Here is a 14,383-nt window from a genome sequence, read left to right as displayed (position 1 = left end):
CACACACAGTTCAGTCCATGAAGTGCAGCCGTGACGACACGTGTGGGGCATGTCCCTGTGGCCACGCAAACATTCAAACTAAACAACTTAATATTAGCAACACAAATATCTTCCCTGGAAGTATAATAAAATCTTATTATAGACCCGTGGTGTCTTCCTGCACGTCGTCCACCAGCTGTAATTTGTTCGCTAAGAAGAGGTGTAAAATGTTCTTGAAAATTATTGGGCAATTAAATGATGACAAACTCCTGTCTAAGGCCTGAAGCAGAGTCTCGAGTTGTATAATTTACACCACTGAGCTTAATATATGTTTGCTTCTTTTAAGGTCAGGGACAAATTCGGTCGTATTTATCAGGGACAATGTGCAAATTCATTAATCTGACAAAGAACTGGACCAGATTTAGCTACTGCTGCTTTCCATCTGCAGACACACACAATAAAAACACACATCGCAGTGACATTCCTGCGCCAACTTACATCCTTATTAAAGTTAGGTCAATAAAATACACAATTAATATCAGTTCAAATACATTAGAAGCTTTACTAAAACACCTGGAAGTTTACTGACAGCACTTTCTTTGTGGTGGCACATTTGGTTTTGCCAAAAAAATAGGTTGACTTGTGTAAAACGTTCTTTGTTCAAAAACTGATTGAAGTACTGAGTAAAGTTCGGCAGCGCCATGCAAAATAATACAAGTTCACAAATTCTCGAGGATCCGTCTTAATGCAGTAGATGTGATCGGTCAGCGCTGTGTTTTGGGCGAACGTCAAAGGAACAAACCAAAGCAAACATGGCAAAGTTTGATTTTTCGTCTTGTTCTGCTGTTGTGATGTTTGACTCATCACTGATCTCTTCATCTGGAGTCAGGAAATTAAAACAAATATGAATAATAATGACCTGCTGGTGTCAGAGTGAATATTACAACTATGATTTAATTTGGCAGATGATGTGTCTGACTTGTGGTTGAATAAATATATATTTTTTCCTATGGCCATGGACAAGGTAGAGTTACCTCATTCTCAAGAGTTTCATCACCTCTCAGTATTTACAGCTGATTTAAACTGTGGAATGTGGTGGTAACTTTTCACACAGAACAGCAGCAGCCAAACACTTCAGATGGGTTTGAGTAATGACCCGACTGCTGACTGATTAATACTCTGTGCAAAAGAACTCCTTTAACTCTCCGTTACATCAACTGATCAAGCAATGAAATACAAAGAAAAATACAAATTTTCTTGTTAAAAACTTGTATTTTCTTCTCATTAGTTGAAATAAATCCTAATTTCCTTCACCCCTAAGATCAGTCCAATCCCTGGAGCTGTGTTTGCATCGTCTTCAGAAAGTCAGACCTGCTCCTGGTGCACGTCCGACTCTCCAAGAGCCGCCATTTGTCACTAAATCTGTTCTAGGGTGTGTGCGTTTTGGGGACCACAGGATGATGTTGTCCTGACGGCTTCATCGAGCACATCCAATTCCAAGGGCCATGGCTCCTGACTGAAAAAAGGTGGCGTCCTCTCCAGGTGAGTGGGGAGTCCTTATCTCCAAGTGAAGGACGAGTGAGGGAAGGATGGAGCGTGAGACTGACAGGCCGGTCAGTGCAGCGTCTGGAGTAATTCAGCTGAAATATGGTCAAGCTACGGCCCGACTGTCACCTGTGGTCATGAGCTTTGAGTAATGACTGAAAAACTGGGCCAAACTGAAATGATACTATTCCTTACAGACAGTGTGAGAAGCTCAGATTAGAGCTGCTGCTCCTCCACGTCACGAGGAGTCAGCTGAGGAGGCTTGGGCATCTGTCCCAGACGCCTCCTGGACTCCTCCCCATATGGGAGCTGTTCCGGGCATGTCCCAGGAGACCCTGGGGGAGACCTGAGACATGCTGGACATTGATGGATAAATTAATATTAATTCAAAGTTTACTTGGCCCAGTTCATTAAAATAACTGAACCACTATCAAGAACTAGCATAAAAATGAATAAATACAATGGCTATAAACAGTATTTATATTTGATTCTGCGGAGGAGTCATATTAGAGGTAATTTTCTTGACAACTTTTCCCTGAGTCACTGACTTATTTCTCTTCCTCCACCTGCAGCCACGTCTTATCTTCAAGTCTAATCACCACTGTCTGTTTTCTTATGTGCTTTGCTTGACTTAGGAAACTATTCTGCTCATATTCAGCCAGTGCGTATCTTTATGGACTTTATGAGGAATTACCCAGATAAGGCATGCTTGTATTGTAACTGTGCATGACTCTGGAGTTTGTACTGAACTGTCCTAATCACGACTGGAGGAAGTCAGGTTTTTATGTCCACAAGTGGTTTTAGATTGTGAAGTCTTGATTTGTCGTCGTTCAGGGTCACAGTGAGTTCAGTTCACCACGTCGGACCAGCCTTTAAAACGATGAGTGCAGAGCTTCAGTCACTTCTCGTACAACGTTGGCGCTAATCTGTGTTCGTGAAATGACAAGTTTCAACAAGTGCGTTTCAAAGGGGAAAGTGTTTTGGAAGTGAAGGCACATTTCTCTAGAAGGTTGTATTAAATTAACAACTTGTAAGTGTAGTACAAGCCTTCATTCAAACTGCATGTGACCTGAGTCTGAGGGTGCACTGCAGCTCAACGGGTTTTAGCAAGAACTAAGTCCACCAATCTGTGTAAACGGTAAACTGCACCTCGCCTCATGTAACGTGTTTGAAAATGGAGCGTGTTTTGTGTGAAAATGAAAATGCCTCGATACTGAAAAGGAAATGTCATGTCTTAGTTGGACCATCCTGGTTAAAAACACTTTGTTTTGCATTTCTTGACCTTTATTTAAACTGAAAATGTTCTGACAAATGTGGACGGGTGTTTATTTCTGTCCGAAGCAGAAGTTAAAGGCCTGTTTCAGTGGGACCAGTTTTAGGCCTTTCCCATGGCAGTCCTCTGCTGCTCGTTGCTCTCCCTCTTCGTTCTTGTTTAGACAGCTTGAGGCCTGGAAGCAGGTCAGTTGATATTTATGTTGAGGTTTCTGACTAACCAAGCAGGAGGAGCTGTGGATACAGCACCATCCAAGTTTCTTTAAGTAAACAAATAGATAACAGAGCTAAGGCTCTGCAGGTACCACTTGGTTGGCATTGGTGGAAAAGATGCACATAAATAATAGAAGATACTTTCATTAAATACGTAACAATAATAATTACATGTACTGTTGGGTTAAAACATTTCACTGATGCCACAAGTGCTGAGATGTGACAGTATAGACTTCTGTAATAATATAAGTTTTAGTGTGTTATGAGCAGCAGGCTTCAGTAAAAAACTTGTCTTACCCACATTTTCCACTCCTTAATTCTGATGGGGGTTTTTTTTTCCTATCCTGAGGTTAACTCTTGAGTAGATTGAACTGGTTCAGAGTGAGGTCAGAGGTGAGTTCAGGTGTAATCTGCCATTCACAAAAAGAAGCTGGACTGAGCTGATCATTTAATAAACTCCTGAAGGACAGAAGCCACATGTCCTTCTCTCTGCTTCTCTGCTGACTCTGGCTCATTATCTATTCTCCTCCTGCTGCTTGATCTAAGTGCAGACTTCAACACCATCTCTTGTTCCCTCCTCGATCAAAATCATCTCTCACCGATCAGTTTCACTTCTATCTTTAAGGTGACATTCAATTCATTCAATTTTCATTCAGATCTTTCATCTCTGATCCAGTCTCAGTCTCCACAGGTGTTCCCCAGGGCTCTGTCCTCTCTCCCCTGATGTTCATCATTTTTCTTGTTCTTCTTGGTCACATCTTTCCCAAACACCACATCAATTCTCCTTCTATGCAGACGACACCCAGCTCCAGCTGCAAACCAAACTCCACACCTCCACCCCTCTCCCTAATCAACTGCCTCCAGGAAATAAAACTCTGGTTCATCGCAAATTTTCTGAATCTACCCAAAACAAGATCGATAAATCCGTTTCAATTCCCATCGACGAGCTATTTAAAGATGGATAAAATAACTGAGGTGACCTGTGTATTCCATGTACTTTCCGCTGATCTATTTAGTTCATGTGGCAGACGACCCAGAGACCAGCGTCTTTATTAAAGGCCACTGTTCTTTTGTCCTGTTATTGTCACAGCGTAGTGTCTGTTTGTTTTTGGGTGGTGTCCTGAAACCTCAGAGAACATTGAGGACAATGCTGCGGTTCACCACAACCACTAAAGACAGAAACATGTGGGCAGTGTGACATGTGACACATGTGCCAACTCTCACTCCATGTGCACTGGACCTCAGCTTTAGCCCAGGGTGAAAAGGACGGGGTCATTATATGTGATTGTTTTGATAGATTCAGCTGATTAACTATCTACTTTTGGTTTTCTTTATAGGCCAAACCAGCGCAGTACAAAACCCTTGATTCCTTTTGCTCAGTAGATTTCTGTGTCTCTGTTCAGCACATTATTAATGCAGGTAATAGAGCAGCGTTTGTGTGACACGTCTGAGCTCCACAGTGAGACGAGGCAGCGTCCAGATCACATTCTCCCACAAGGGAAACTGTTATTGTCAGTTGTGTGAAATTAAAAGTGGCCGTGGCGCTGGTGTCAGACGATACTTGTGCGATCACATAAACGTCTCTCTCCAGTCGTTTCAGTTCTTGTTACAATGGCAGTTTTGATAAAGGAGCCCAGAGTTTGACTGTATATGTAGTTTGAGTTACCAACAAGTCAAGTGCAATTATAAAGGTTTTGTTGAAACATTCTGATGTTTATCTACTGCCTGATCTCTGCGGGGCCCGCGGCGGTTTTCATTGTATTCCAGGAGTCATTCTGCATGTGCAGGTTGTGACACAGACTCTTTAATTGCCCAACATTACCATTGTTCATGGATACGAGTCAGACGGTTTATTGAGCTATCGAGAAATCAGAGAAATGCTGCAGAGACTAAATTATTATTTTATTAATCGTTTCTTGATACAGTCTCAAGAAGAGCCTATTGAGCATAAAACTCCATAAAATGATACCCATAAATATCCATAAAAAGCATGTTTGTTGAATATAAGAATATTGAACTGAATATAGGCCTTAACAGTTGCCTGACGAGCCCAGAATGACTCTCTGTATTTTTATACAGAGAGATCAGTCTGATCCTCACTCCCTCCTTTGGCCTCCAGCCTGGCCTGAAACAAGACCGTGCAATCAGATTTATTGTTGTTTTTTTTTACAGTGATGCAGTGAAAAGAATGAATTGGTCATCATTTTGAATAAAGTTACATTCCTTAGTGCTTCATCTATTGTTTGTTTATTCATTTATTAATTAAAAGCATGTTAAAGTGTATTGGATGCAGATCAGTGAAAATGTCGAAATGATCTGCGTGTGCATTGTAAACATCAGTTCAAAGTAATTTAGCTTTTTCTGTCATGCGGTTTGGGTGATGCCCTCCTGTCATGTGGTTAAGTGTGTGGAGAAACACCGGGAGCGCTGTTGGTTGGGAGCCATAAAGCTAGTCCATACATGTGTGTTTTGTGCATGCTTCTTGGTTTGTTTAGTCTCATCTGCCACTGGTGTAACCGGCAGCTACAGACTTATTAAAGCCATTCATCATTCCACCAGTGCAGCGTGTCACTAAAACATAGCCGCAGGGTCAACTCAGTCATTCTGAATGCTTCTTACCATTCTGCGTTTCCATTACACCTCAGGACATGCACAAATCATATCTATCCTAAATTATGTATGATTTTATTTATTTGTGTACCTTGTTTGTTACCACTTTGCTGTTTGGAGAGATCGTTTCTCATCAAGAATAATACTTTTCCAACATGTTTGCATGACTGCGTTTATACAGATGTGTGACCTATATCTAGATACAGGCTATTTTATTTATTTATTTATTGTATTATTTTTATTTATTTATTTTTATTTTTGTATTTTTTTTAATTCTTTTTTTAATTTATATACATATATTTTAATTTATTTATTTGCTATTAATTCTTTTTTTATTATGTATTTTTTATTCATTCATTTATATATATTTTTTTATTTTATTTATTATTTATTTATTTTTATTTTTTTTACAAAGTTTAGCAACACTAACATCTGATAATACAGTTAACAATATTTAAAAGAAAAAAAACAACTGCATTTAGTGATTTAACGACATACATTTTCTTGATTAAGTCCTTAATTTACCTGTACAGATAAGTTCTACTGTATCAAGGCTGTGGAGACACTGAAGAGCCTGTCACCCGCTGCAGGACCCTCAGGAGCCCTGAGGACCCTGGGGCCCTTCACAGCCCGACACTTCTCTGTATCTCTGAGCCGGAGGAGAGCGTGATTGAGCAGCCTGCCGCATTATTCCCCATGACCACAGCACAGCCCTTTCAGCGTGTCTTTCCGGACTCGTTTGCATTCAAATGTGCAACAACAGAGGCTGAGTCTTGCTGCAGCTGGCCACATTAGGTCACCGTGACAGGCTCTTGGAGATCTGCCGTCCTCTACTAGTCACACTGAGGAGACAACAGGCCTCACTGAGGACAGGAGGCCGACGAGAGACTCTGACATTTCACTGTGCTGTGCTCCCAAAGGCAAACAGTCAGAGGGGGGTTCACTACAGGAGAAGCATTCACCCTCACCATGTAGGACGCACACAGCGGGCTTTCAGGTGCACACAACATTCTGTACTATTTATTAGACCATGCATAAAAGAGTATGATGTAATTGTAACTTAAAACACTGTACCAAATCTGTATCAAATGTGAACTCTCATTTTTTTTTGCATTATTCATCGGTTTGCATCCGTTTACATGAGGACGTTAGGTCAACATTCCCTTTTCCGAGTTTTAGGCCAAATGTTTGTGCTTGTGTCATGTTATACTTTGCCTAAAATGCTCCACAGTGTGATATTTAACACATGTAAGACAAACGGGTAGATCCTTCTGACACAAAAGTCACATGTCGCACGTTTAATGGGCATCACAGCTGATATTTAGTTGAGATGATGTTGATATGGGCTGCACCTGGTCGCCTCATGACATAAATAATGAGAAAGATGAAGTGAATTACAGGGCTACAAGTGTTTTATTGGTCCTGTCAGCACCTGCATATAGCCACACGCTGGAGCTAAACTGATGCATTTATTACAAGTGCTGAGAGAAGCAGGTTGCAGGTCGACCCACTTCTGGAAGGTGGAATTGCCTCCGCAGCTGCTGTTCAAAGCCTCGTGGATCCTTATAACCAGGGAAATTGTTTGTTTTGAATCATCATCTGTCCCCTGGCTCAATCTGTGCTTTATAATTACAGAGTCGGTTAAACGGCTACAGTTGTACTTTCATGTAGTCGGTTTCACAAAGCGGTTCTCAGCGGTGCTCGTTTTGTGTTGATAGAGAAGTAGTTTTGGGGGTTTTTTTTGTCTTAAAGTTAATGTCTGACGTGAATAAAAACATCACATTGCTGGATATCGCAACAAACGGATGGAAAATATAAGTTTTGACATAGATTAGACATAGATACAGGCTATTTTATTTATTTATTTTTATTTATTTATTTTATTAATATTATTATTTGTATTTTTTTTTTTTTTTTTATTTTATAATTTATTCATTTATGTTATTCATTCATTTTTAATTGTATGTATTTATTTATTTATTATTATTTTTTTATTCATTATTCAGATTTTATTCATTATTTTGACTTTAGCAACAGCTCCAAGACAAAAGTGGCCCCTTTTCCAGCACAAATGTCACTATAAAGTTAAAATACAGTACAACCAAACAGTAACTTGCTGTTTACAGTGTGATATGTTAGTGATGATTTGTTTTAGGCAACGACTGGAATTATCTGTGCAGGTTTATGAAAAGGTCCTGGTGCTGCAGAATCAGTGTAAACGTCTTTTTAATACATTAATAAAAGCTGACTGTTGGTGCTTTCTGAAGACGACGCTCCAAAAAATAAACCCATCAGATTTCCCAGCCTCATTCACAATATTTATAGAAGTCGCCGGACTTAACGACGGGTTAATAACAGTCAGAAGGCGAGGTGAGCGCTGCTTTGATGTGATGGATTATCTTTGGTCTTGCAGATTGTTCTGATAACGTCATGTCAGTCCCTCAGGCCGTGTTGTCTTCATTCAGAATAAATAAATACTGTGATAGTACGCGCTTACCACAGACGCTCTGAGCTTAACTGAGGATTCTGTTTATTGCTGCCATTTATTTTCTGTTTACCAGCCCATAAGTTTGAAGAAAGAAAGAATAAGTTATGATAAGCGAAGTCCTTTTAAATGAACGTGTCTTTTTGTAAGTCCAGGACAGGTGCCTCCGTCCCTGTGTGGACATTATGTGTGAACCATATACATCAAAATGCTTTATTTGCCTTTGGCTTTTAGGTGGAAAAGTGTGAGAGCGGGTAAAAGCATGCCAACTAATGCAGAGTATGGCTGAACGGTTAACGTGGCAAAGGGCCAGTGGTGTGATATGCTCTGTGTGTTCAGTGAGCAGAAGGTCTGAGCTCTGCCCCGGGTCAGGTGTATTATGGCTGTTTTCACACTCACACTGTCAGACTGGAGCCTGTGTGGATTCATGAGCAGGTGGACAGAGGCTAATCACCAAAGGCCAAACGCTCACAGCTCAGTCTATAAAATATTTGTAAAGAAGAACGAGAACGCAGAAGAGAACTCGTTTTTAATAATAAAACCCCACTGCACGTTGCACCTAACAGTTTTTTCACAGCTATGATATCCACATTAAGACATGATGTGACCCAACCCTTCTCCAGCACAGACGATTAAACTTGAGGTGTTTGGATGCAGGCCATGAGCAGATTTTACTAGTGAGGACAGGACCGCGCAGGCATTCCAGAGGTGTGCAGTAAAAACAGTGGCCCAGAGCCCTGCGCTGCAGCACAGGCAGCCAGGCAAAGTGGTCATGCCTCCCGCCGGATCTGTCACCAGCTTCTTAGTGTGTCCCAGAGTCGCTGACGGCCTGGGCCAGTGCTTTGTCTGCCTCACATTCCCCACGAGCAGAGCTGGGAACACCTCAGCATTGTCACACATTAAGCCTGCACCATTTGTCATCAATGAAAGCATCTTCAGCGAGGAGGTGTTGGCTCTAACATTGGAATTGTGATTTGAAAATACGTCTTAATGTGAGTCTTTGACATGAGCTGTTGATAATGTGGTTCGTGACGTGTGACAGGCCTGACATCAGTATCTGACAAAGTGAACTTTTAATATCCTTAAATGAAATCATACAAACTTACCCACATCAGGGGGAACTGCAGCGAGCACCTTGAGCAAATGTTTTCAGAGATTATAGATCATTTTCACCCTGTCCAAGAAACAGAATAGACAGGACATGACGTGAGAAAATTCTGCTAACTACAAGTCTTCCATGCCTCCCTTATAGAAATACTTGAGTAGAAATATTTTTGGTAAAACAACACTTAAAAGTAACTAAGTATCTGGCTTTTAATCCAATAAATGTAACTCATATCATCCTCTACTACAGGACACAAAATACACCACAGTCCAAGAGAATGACAGGCTCATGGGACACAGAGGAAAGAAACACAATGATAGTTTATAAAGAGCAAGAATAAATCACCTGAAACTGAGCTGATGTTGGCAGCGCCGCACAAGGAGCTGTGATTGGTCCTGAGAGGGTGTGTGGAGACGCCATGCCACACAGAGAGGCAGGACTAGCATCCGTCAGCACGGCCATTATCCTTTGTTGTAGCCAAAACCACCTTCAGCAGGTGATGATAGTCCAGGTTAAAGTGCACCGGGCTGAGAGCCGCCGTCTGAGCACCACAGCCTCAAATAGATTCATTCATGTTCAGGCACAGATACATTATGGTTTATTTTATTTGGGACAAAGTTGGTACGCTCCAGTTGTTTTGAGTTTTACTTGAATATTAGATCCACATGGACAACAATAATATTTCATTCACTATAATTTTCACCTGTCATGTCTCACCTGTCACTCAGTTACAGTTAAGTTTTTATATCATTTTTATTCCCCTTGTTTGTTGAACTAAGTGGGATTCTTTTAAACCTGTGGTGGAAAAAAATAATCATAATCTGCATAGAAAATATTTCATATATAAATCACATCAAGCACAAAACAAAAGTCATCAGTGGAAACATTTCATCAGTCAGATAAGAACAGAGCCAAAACAAACAGGGATGTGTCCACGGTCAGCCTCCTGCTGAATTCTCAGCAAATCTAATGATTATGTCGTTTTTTCCAGGTTTTATCTGTGACTCACTTTGGGTGGGCGTCAGTGACAGTCTGAAAACTCACAGGTCAAAAAACACTTTTACATAAATAATAATAATATATGTTCATCAACTGTTAATGAAAAGAAACATGTGACAACAGGATACTCATCTCGTATCTTTATTTTATTTTTTTGAGGACAGATGCATTTCATGCACTCAGCCTGGTCACTAAACACCCGTGTGTTTATCAAACACTAAACACCCGTGTGTTTATCAAACACTAAACACCCGTGTGTTTATCAAACACTAAACACCCGTGTGTTTATCAAACACTAAACACCCGTGTGTTTATCAAACACTAAACACCCGTGTGTTTATCAAACACTAAACACCCGTGTGTTTATCAAACACTAAACACCCGTGTGTTTATCAATTCAATTCATTTATTTTTGTAACGCCCAAAATCACAACAACAGTTGTCTCGAAGGGCGTTCATGTTTTGGTTGATGGGGGAAACCGGAGTACCCGGAGGAAACCCATCCAGACACGAGGAGAAACATGAAAAACTCCACACAGAAAGGCCTGGGCGACCCGGGGATCCAACCAAACCTTCTTGCTGTGAGGCATGAGTGTTGCCACTCAGCCACCGAGCTGCCAAACACTCAACTCAAATCAAACACTAAACACCTGTGTGTTTATCAAACACTAAACACCTGTGTGTTTATCAAACACTAAACACGTTCATGTTTATCAAACACTAAACACTAAACACGTTCATGTTTATCAAACACACCTCGTGGTCAAATATCTCCACTTCAGACAGAAGACACTGGACAGGGAGCAAACAGGAAGTATCCAGATCAGCGCTGACAGACGCCACACACCACCGCCTCACTCACCTCCACCCTGACGACCAAGGAACAGAAGAGGAGCCGTGCGCCCACAGCACCGCCCCTAACACTCACCCGCCTCCACCCTGTGACTCTGGACCTCACCTGTGGCACATCAAAACATGAGTATTTTGGTGAGATTGTCAACATCTTTGGATTTAAATAAACACAGGCACAAACAAACAGGTCCAAAGGGACTCTGCAATAATTTAACATGTGGACATTATTACCTGGTTTGGTGGATACTACCTGTGATGAATATTTAACATAGTTTTACATCTGTTAAGTGGCAGCTGGAGGAAAAAGAGTTGATGAGAAAATAAATACTATATGATATAGACAAAAAATTACATCCAAAATGCAAAGTCAGTTTAGGAACAATGAAGACATTTTTCTGTCAGTTTAAGGATTCATGTAACAAAATAAACATGTCGTCATTTATATTTCTAATTGCCTGAAAGTGATGGTTTTGTCTTGTTGTTGGTTTACTGTTTTAGCTGCATTTACCCATCTCCAGCCTTTGCAGTGGGATTACAGATGTAATGACTCCGGGGCCTCTCATGTTAATCCTGTTCTACTCTATCAAAGTATAATGTTTACATAGTCTCCTGAAATGCCACAGACTGTAATTATGCGCTATCACACAGATGTCTTAAGAATATCAAATTCACAACATCTTTTGAGCAGTGACAGCTCTGTCACTCCAGGCTCTGGTGAATCCCCCAGATGAGCGAGCTGCAGTGGGAAAATAGTGAAACAGTGCAACAGAAAAGGCTCAGATTGCTCAGAAAAAAATGAAAAGTGTTGTTCCTTTGTGTCACTCTTCAGGATATACTAAGAGACCATCACTCCAAGACAATAATCGCTTCAAACGGGATAACTTTTAGGGTGCGCATGACTCGTTTTGTGGACATCAGACCAATGGGAAGACAGTTTTTTTGTTCTAATTTATCCCACAAACTTTTAAAGGTGTCAACATCTCCAGCAGGATCATACTCTTAGAAAACTGTGACAAGGTGAACCCAAACATTTGCCGCTAATAACAAGCATGAACAGAAAGACACACTTAACATAAATCAGTCTTTTGTCCTTCTGTATTTGAAGATAATAATCAACATCCACAGTTGCTCCACATCAACGCAAGTGTGAGCGCCAGGAATGCCCTCAGGAGTCCACCCGTGCAGCCCCAGACTCACTGCACCTCGTCCCCCATGAGAGCCGCTCATGCACAGCTTTCACTTGTGCTCCATTTCACAACTTCAGATTAAGAATGCAGAATCATAACAAATACCTGATAGTATCTGGGGTTTCCAAGGACTTTTTAGTGTCTAATCTCCTGAAGGAATCACATTAATAAAACCCTGCTCTGTTTGGGAAATTTGACCAGCCCAATGCCAGATTAAGCAACGTTGGCAGGTTTTCTGGGCATACGCTGGAGACAATACAAAACAACAACAAAAACAGCAACAAAAACAGCAAAAACAGCAAAAACAACAACAAAAACACCAAAACATCCCCTGAAAACACATCCAGAACAGCACAGATTGACACTTATCCATAGTTTGTATTGGTTTTTATTAAGGTTTCACTGTGTAACTTATGTTTTTATGTCCTGTGGCATTTGTCTTTATTGAGGATGTTATTGCTTTGCCTGGAATGTTCCACAGTACGACATTAAACATATGTAGTATCTCAAAGTATCACACAAGCAGTCAGGCCGACAGCTCAACATCTCAACAGTCTGGAGAAGAGAGGCGGCTTATGATAAAAATGCATGTCCAATTTTCATATATTTTTAAAAAAGAGAGTAAAAAAAGTAAGATTTCACCCAAACATGTTGCCTCTGTATAATAATACTTTACTTGACTCTATATAATAATACTCCAGTCTCCAGCTTTGGCTCAAATTACAGGGATAGTATCAGTCAGAACATTTTACAAAGAATCAAAATGTCCTGATTGACGTGAACAGAGAAAGAAGAAAATCCTTGCTGTAAATTTTCACAAAGCAAAGGGACTTACTGCGAGCCTCGGGCGGAGAACGTAATAATCCAATGCATTCATCATACCAGCCAGAGCAATTAAACACGACCTGTAGCTTCATGCAGTTTAACAAAAATGTGACCACGCACCTCCAAAGGTCAGACTCTTTCCTCTCTGTCAGAGATGCCACAGGAACTTTAGGAAGATCAATGAGTAGAGCCGTGATAAAGGACCTGCATATTTCCCTCTGAGAATTGTCTTTCATTCAAGCTGGAAAAAAATGTAGAAAAAATGCAAAAAAATATAGAAAAAATGCATTATTAAATATTTACAACAAATGATGAGCTCTAAAAATTACTGAGGGACAATAATACTGCAAACGTTTGGCAAAATAAATAACAAGTCACTGCAAATGATTTATTTACTCCAAAGCAGGATATTTTAATGGCCAATAATACTGTTTTTGATGGTGTAGAGTGATGAGTGACAGGGGAGAGACACCACTCTGCTCTGATGTTCTTTCAACCTGCTTTTGTCAAAACATGGCTCTTTTTTACCAACACCTGAGACGAGCTCTTTGAAGACACCACCTCAATGTATGACCGTGGGTTTGAGAATGAAGAAAAATCATGAAAAATCAGGACTGTTGTTGTCTTATCTTTTCGCGTGTGTTCTTAAAATTTGACCTATAACGAGAAAGTGAAATCCATGAATAAGTTCTGTGGATCTTTGTGCACTTGAAGGACTCGAGTGAAGGACTAGAACACGAGGGAAAAGATCACTTATTCTTCTACAAACTGGAGACTGAAGCTCCATACCCCAGCAGAGGAGTGACCTGAGGCGCGGGGCCCAGGATCAAACAGAGCAGTGGAGCTGAGAGAGCATCACTTGTTGAGTACAAAGCACATAAGGTTTTTAGAGCTGGGACCCGGCGTCCACAAATACACCGCTGGACCACTTCAAACAGCAGCGGCCTCTCGACTTCATTAGCTCAGATGAAAGACACGCATTCATCTTTGTGATTGTTTGATGCAATGCACTGACCGGCACTGACCACAGCACTTTAGGTCAGAAAAGCTGCTCCACACTGTGCTGCTGTCCTCTTGTGTCCAGGACTAAATATGTCACTTTTACAACAGTGATTCTGTATTGACCCGGTTTTCATCTGCTTCAGTCTGACGTCTTTATTCTCGTCCCTTTATCGAGACGCCGCTCTCCTCAACAGGTAAATCCTTGAGATAAAGTCCTGACCAAGTCCAGCTCAAGATCTGGACTGGTCCTTTCTCCTGACGCTTCGCCCCAGTGACACTGAAGGAAAATGCAGATGGAAAAAAATAATA

The sequence above is a fragment of the Periophthalmus magnuspinnatus genome, chromosome 5 (genome assembly GCF_009829125.3).
Source record: "Periophthalmus magnuspinnatus isolate fPerMag1 chromosome 5, fPerMag1.2.pri, whole genome shotgun sequence".
NCBI classification, from domain to species: Eukaryota; Metazoa; Chordata; class Actinopteri; order Gobiiformes; family Gobiidae; genus Periophthalmus; species Periophthalmus magnuspinnatus.
Note: the sequence above shows the minus strand (reverse complement) of the source record.